Source organism: Mustela putorius, unplaced genomic scaffold (assembly GCF_011764305.1).
Source record: "Mustela putorius furo isolate JIRA1106 unplaced genomic scaffold, ASM1176430v1.1 tig00000695_pilon_pilon_pilon, whole genome shotgun sequence".
Lineage (NCBI taxonomy): Eukaryota > Metazoa > Chordata > Mammalia > Carnivora > Mustelidae > Mustela > Mustela putorius.
Window position 1 is genome coordinate 2,454,467 of NW_025421447.1, and position 7,189 is coordinate 2,461,655.

Here is a 7,189-nt window from a genome sequence, read left to right on the forward strand (position 1 = left end):
GTACATAAGCCACAAGTTATTTATACATTCACCTATTAATGGACATTTGGGTTGTATCCAATTTCCTGCTATTCCAAACAATGCTGCTATGAACATTCTTGTATCTGTTAGTGCCCTTTTTGAAGGAAGATTTCTAAAAAGGTTTCCAAGATGGTTCATTTGGTCTGTACACCCTCTGAATTGGGGACTGTTTCCTCTTTTCTAATTCTCTGGAAGAGCTGACATCAGATTGAGATGAGCTGTCCCTTGACAGTTTGGCAAAACAGCTATCAAACCTATCTTTGCCTAGCATTTCTTTTTGAGAAAGATTTTAACCATCAATTAAATTTCTTTAATAATTATAGGCTGTCTGGCCTTCCAGTTTCTTTTTGAGTCAATTTTGGTTGTTTTTCTGGGATTTTGTGCATTTTCTGTCCTTTTTAAAAATGAAAAATTTTTTTTTCGCCTCTGCTCTCTGGGCAGTTATGTGGTTCTATCCATTTCTACTATTTACTTTCACCTTCTTATTTCCTCCTCATCAATTACACCAGAAATGTGCTATTTTACTTGTTTATGTAGCTACTACTTTGGTCTTTGACAATCTTCTCCCTTGTGTATTGTTTTCCATTTCATTAACTATGGATATTATAATATTTCCTTCTTCTGCTTTCTTTAGATGAATTTTATGTTCTTCCATAACATCTTAATTTTGACTTATCTAATTTTCAAGCTCTGTTTTTTTACTGTAAGTTTTTAAGGACCTGTTTCTCTACATTCCCCCAATATATTTTTTTTTGCTGTATTTTGATTATAACTTCACCCTAAGAATATTTAAATTACCTGTATGACTTTTTAAATTTATGAGTTATTTAGAAAAACAGTGTCTGGTTATTTAAAAGTCTATCCTTTTTATATCCATTTTCAGCTTAACCCATTTGTGCTCAGAGATGTGGTGCTCTGATACTAAACCTTTTAAATTTGTTGGGATTATATTTCTGTAATCCTGGCTTGATATCTAAATGGTTTGTTTTCTGCTCACTCTTGCCTGTGGTAGTTCATTTCCTTGTATATTCTCCATTTGGGGATTTTGAGCTTATATTTTGTTAAACTTAGTCTATGGTAATTCAGAGAGCCTAAATTGGGGGTACTTTCCTCCAAAGAGGATCTGCATTTGCTTGTGCCAGGAGTCAAATGATGCTCCTGACCTGGGACTGTGTGAGCCCCTCAGGAATCTCAGTTCAATCCGGCAATCCCAGGTTTTCTCCTGTTCTGTGGCTAGGCCCAGGGCCTAGCGCCTGTTTTACAAAACTGATACTGGCATTTGACCCCAAGGCAAACCTGTTGCTCCTCCTGCATGTTGCTCATCTATCCTATAGGTTTCAGCTTAATGTTATTTTTTTTTTCTTCCTTTTGTGATTTCTCTTACTTTCTAATGAGCCCAGCAATGTGTTAAACATTATGTTTCTTGTAATTTATCCAGGCTCAACTTGTATTTTAATGGGAGAGCCCTTTCTCTTCCCCAGGCTGCCAGAAATAGGCACTACTGCAGTTTTTATATTTTCCTTCTTGTTTTTTAAGTTCCAGGAACTTACTAGAAGCCAACTGACATAGGCTTGACTTCAAGTCAATAATGATCACAGCACAGTGGAAACCTAACAGTTATGTTAGCTTTAAGCACAGAGAGCTGTGGGGGCCCAGAGGAATAGCATATAGGTTGGACAGGGATCAGTAAAGATGAGTAGGAGTTAGCTAGACAAATCTAACTCATAAGGACAGGACAACATAAGACATATGGTAAAAAGAGTTAAATCATAGTACTTATTCTGTGTAAGAGCTATGGTTCAGAGAGATCACTTTGGGCTGAATAATTTGGGAAGGTTTCATGGAAAAGATATGCTTAAGCATATGCTTAGGCATATCTTAAGCCTTTAAGGTATGTGGAGCGTAGGTGAAAAAGGGGAAGACATTCCAGGAAAAGCAGGGGTCAGGGGATGTGAGATGTAGAGATGTGACTAAAGGCATAGCAGAACAACTCCCCCACCCCAGGATGGAGATCTGGCAGGCAGAAGGGGTGTCTATAAACAACACTGAGAAGTCAACTTGAAGAACACACAACCATTATTATAGGTATCTGTGGACTGAATGAATGGATGAAAAGTATAAAGTCTCCATTAGAGGATGAACTAACTGGAATCAGAAGGAACAAGGCAGGCAGATGGTTCCATGTGGAAGGAGAAGAGGGACTGGGCCGGGTTGCTGACACATTAGAAGTGACAGGTATACAGGAAAATAAAACCACTGGTGTTAGAATAGATGGAAGCATCCAAGGAAACATAGTCCTTACCTTGGTTGAGCCTGAGGATGTATCCATTCATTCTGGGAGACCAACCCACCCGAGGATTTGAAATTTACATGTTGGGTGGGTTTTTTTTTTTTTAAGTTTATTTTTTATTTTTTTTTTTAGTAATTTCTGCACCCAGTGTGGGGCTCAAACTCATAACCCCAAGATCAAGAGCCGCATGCTCTTCTGACTGAGCCAGCCAGTACCTGGCCCCCTACCATGAGGTTTTTAAGTAACCTATTTTTAAAACCTATTTTAAAAATCTAACATGAAGAGCGCCTGGCTGGCTCAGTTGGAAAAGTATGCAACTCTTGACCTTGGGGTTTTGAGCTCAACTCCCACACTGGGTGTAGAGATTACTTAAATTATGTAAGTAAATAAAACTTGAAAGAAATCTAGTATGAAACAAGTTTTTGTAGTTTAAGCAATCTTCAGTTTACTAGATTAAAGGTTTGGGGACTACCTGCTGCTTCCTCTCTACCATACCTTATTCTCTCCCCAGGACCCTACTCTACTTCTATGACCTCACCCACCAAGTGTCATATTTTTTTTTAATTTTAGCCCTATCATAAGTTGAAGATAATTTATAACTTACTAAAATTGAAATAATCATTTACTATTAAACCAAGACAAGCTATACATGAATAAATGAACTCACTATTTTTGTGGATAATAAGCAGCTTTCTTCAGAAATGAAAGCAAATGCCACATTCACTCATATACTAAACAGAGGACTAATGTCATTTTATATTTGTCTAAGTGTTTCATCTCACGTTATGGTTCCTCAGTAGGCCTATTCCTTCTTTGCCTAGGATTGTCCTGCTGGCTTTATACCATGAGATAAAGCTAAGCACAACATATATAATGTATTATTTAAGAAATGTTCATGAGAAGGTATTTGTTTGCTGGAAAGAGCATGAATTCAGTTCACATCTTCGCTTTACTACTTATGATCTCGAACATTTATTTAGTCGTTTTTCAAACTGTAGATTGCAACCCATTCGTGGGTTGTGACACTGATTTCGAAGGATGCAAAACAAGGGAAGAAAAAACACATGTTTGCAAAAAAGGAAATTAAATAGAATAGAAAATATCAGAATGCATTGCATATAGTTAGGGTATTAATTCATGAAACCTTTATTTCAGTGAAGACACATTTGTGTGTTCCTCAGTGATCATGATATAAGATGTATTTTTTATTGTGGGTTGAAATAAAAAAAAAAAAAAACTTGACCATTCTGAAGCTCAGTCTCCATAAAATGGTATATCTCTTTCACAGGATTGTAATGAGGAATAAATGAAGTAATGTTTGCTTTCATACACAGTAGAGGGTTGGGCAGTAACTGCTGGCTTCTTATCTTTTCTCTGAAAAAAACACCAGGGGCGCCTGGGAGACTCAGTTAAGCGTTGGACTCTTGATTTCAGCTTAGATCAGGATCTCAGGGTCCTTAGATGGAGACCGCGTTGGGCTCTGTACTCAGTGCAGAGTCTGCTTGTCCCTCACTCTCTCTGCTTTTCCCCCAGCTCCCCGCTGCTCACACTCTCTAAAACAAATAAATAAAATCTTTAAAAAATAAATAAAAATAGGTTCAGCGTGGTGAGGAGTTTTAGAGAATATCATAAATATCATGCTTTTAATTTAATATAGGGAACAAAGATAGCATTCAGTGTTATAATCTGACAATTGAGATCAAGAAAAGAAAAGCAAGTAGGAAGAAGAAAAACTAGTCAAAATATTTACTTAATATTTTTAATTTATTAATTCATTTATGAAAAATAACTTTCCCCAAACCAAAATAAAGTCAGTTAGACAGTTGGCATTGTTTTACATTTTTGGAAATCCCTTTAATGCCCCACTGGATTCTCATATCTGCTTCTGCATTCCATCTGTTGCTATATCAACAAACATCATTTTTTCTCCATGTGGTAGAAACTAAGGATAAGGCTAGAATACGAAGATTAATCCTATCCTGTCTTGAGTTTAGACCAGAGGGGTTTGGAGACTTCTAGAAACAAAGAATGAGTGAATGAGTAGGTGAGTGAGTAAATAAATAAATGAGTGAATCAATCTCTAGAAAAAGAAAGACCAAATCATACAGAGATGCAAAGAAATTCACATTTGAGCCCTTAGAGCTATAAACATAGACACTCAATACTCTTTTGCTTAATATTGTGTTTGTGAGGGGAGGACAGGGGAGGTCTCACTTGGTTAATAAAGGTCTTAATAGGTGCACATGGGTGATTCATGTAGTTAATCATCTAACTCTTTTTAAGGTTTTATTTATTTAATTGACAGAGAAACACAGCAAGAGAGGGAACACAAGCAGGGGGAATGGGAGAGGGAGAAGCAGGCTTCCCTAATTCACGGCTTGATCCCAGGATCTGGGGATTATGACCTGAGCTGAAGGCAGAGGCTTAATGACTGAGCCACCCAGATGCTCCAGCATCCAACTTTTGATTTCAGCTCAGGTCACGATCTCAGGGCTGTGAGATCAAGTCCGCATAGGGCTCTGCACCGGACATGGAGCCTGCCTAAGATTTTTTCTCTCCCTGTCCCTCTACCCCTCCACCACGCCTCTCCCCCTCTAAAAAAATAATAAAGGACTTAATAACTGTCTGTGGCTATAAAAAGTTCCTACTTAAAGTTTCAGCAGAGATGTTCCTGAAATCTTGTTTTGTTGTTGTTGGAAAATAAACAATTTCCTACTATAAAAAGTAGGGCTTTCCCATCCCTTTCCACAATGTTTCAAAAACTGGCCTTAAGGGACACCTGGGTGGCTCAGCTCCTTAAGTGTCTGACTTCCACCGGGGTCATGGTCTTGGGGTCCTGGGATGGAGCCCCATGTCCAGCTCCGCACTCAGCAGGGAGTCTACTTCTCCCTCTGTCCTCCGCCCCCACTCATTCTCTCACTCTCTTTCAAATAAAAAAAATCTTTTTTAAAAAAGATTTTATTTATTTGTCAGATAGAGAGAGAGAGACAGAGTATAAGCAGGGGGAGCAGCAGGCAGAGGGAGAAGCAGGCTCCCCACTGAACAGTGAGCCTCATGCAGGATTCAATCCCAGGACCACCAACTGAGCCAAAGGCAGGTGCTTAACTGACTGAGCCACCCAGGCGTGTCTAAATAAATAAAATCTTTAAAAAAGAAAGAAAGAAAAAAAGGAAAGAAAGGGCCTGGAAGGGAGGAATATGTGATACTTTAAACTCTAGGCTAAAGCAGGATCATTATCTCTTGACCCTGACAGCAGATTGGGAGCTGGCCACAAGTTATAGGACCGGACAGGTGGACTGGTGATTCCTGCTCCAGACCAGTGGTGACAAATTCAAACTATCTTTGGCACTCTTGCCCACTTTCTCTGCTCATCTTTCACTACTGTACTCCCGCTTTAACCTAGTTTATCAGCTTTCCCTCTCCTCATGATTCAAGCAAATTCCTGTATTTCTATTCTTCAACATACAATTTTTTAGTCTTCAGAATGCTCTCTCCTCTTTTTTGTTCTGCTGGATCCTGCCCAATATTTCTTCTAATACTTGGTTTGCAGTATTTTTCAGAGGTCTTCCACACATTCATTCGCCATATACTGAGTGGCTAGGCCTTCTGTATTAATCATGCTCCTTTTTTTAAGATTTTATTTATTTATTTGACAGAGAAAGAGGTCACAAGTTTGCAGAAAGGCAGGCAGACAGGGGTGTGGGGTGGGGGGCGGGGGACAGGCTTCCCGTTGAGCAGAGAGCCGGATGTGGGGCTCTATCTCAGGACCCTGAGATCATGACCTGAACGGAAGGCAGAGGCTTAACCAACTGAGCCACCCACGTGCCCCTAATCATGCTACTACTTTTTATTCTGCCTCCCTTTTGCCTCCATGTACTTTTATCTTTTAAAAGATTTTATTTATTTGACAGAGATCACAAGATCACAAGTAGGCAGAGGGGCAGGTGGGGCATGGGGGAGGGGGAGTAGGCTCCCTGCTGAGCACAAAGCCCAATGCAGGGCTGGATCCCAGGACCCTGGGATCATGACCAGAGCAGAAGGCAGAGGCTTTAACCGGCTGAGCCACCCAGGTGCCCTGCTTCCATGCATTCTTAAAATTTCTTCTTTAATTTCCTGATTATTCTGGAAATTCATTCTATTCTGCCTTCACATTAAATACAAAAGCAGGGATGCCTGTGGCTCAGTCCGTTGAGCCGCAGGGAGCCTGCTTCTCTCTCTGCCTCTGCCTGCCACTCTGCCAACTTGTGGGCGCTCGCTCTCTCTCTCTCTCTCTCTCCCCATCTCTGATAAATAAATAAATAAAATCTTTTTAAAAAGCAGAATGTCATAACAACCTTGTCTTCAAAAAACAAAACAAAAGCAGTGACCCTTTTCTTTCATCGTTCTATATTATTGTCCCAATAATAGTAATGTAGTGCTATGGCTGTAAAGTGCTATGGCTGTAATCTGTACTCCCTTTTAATCCTCACAAAACCCTGTAAAGTGTTAATATTCATGGATCCACTTTGCAGACATAGAAACTGAGGTTCAAAGAGGTTACTTCAGTCCTCCCAAATCAAACAGACCTTAAGTGGCAGGGAAGGTGGCATCCACCTTCCCTGGGCTAGCCTTAGAAATCTAGCCTCAACGTTAATATTAAGTAAAGCCCTATGAGGATTGGGACAGAGATTCTGAGGGAGAGGGCTCCCAATCAATAATACTGACAAATACACAAAACTCAAACCACAGGTCCAGCTTCAGGGCGTGTTTTTATTTGTTTAGTTGTACATGGTTTGTTCTTGTTTGGAAGAAGGGGTTACGGTCACTCACCTCTCCCGACCTTGCGCTGGCTCTGTCCAGCCCCTTCCTGGAGGAATCGACGTCCGGAGGCTGGAGGCC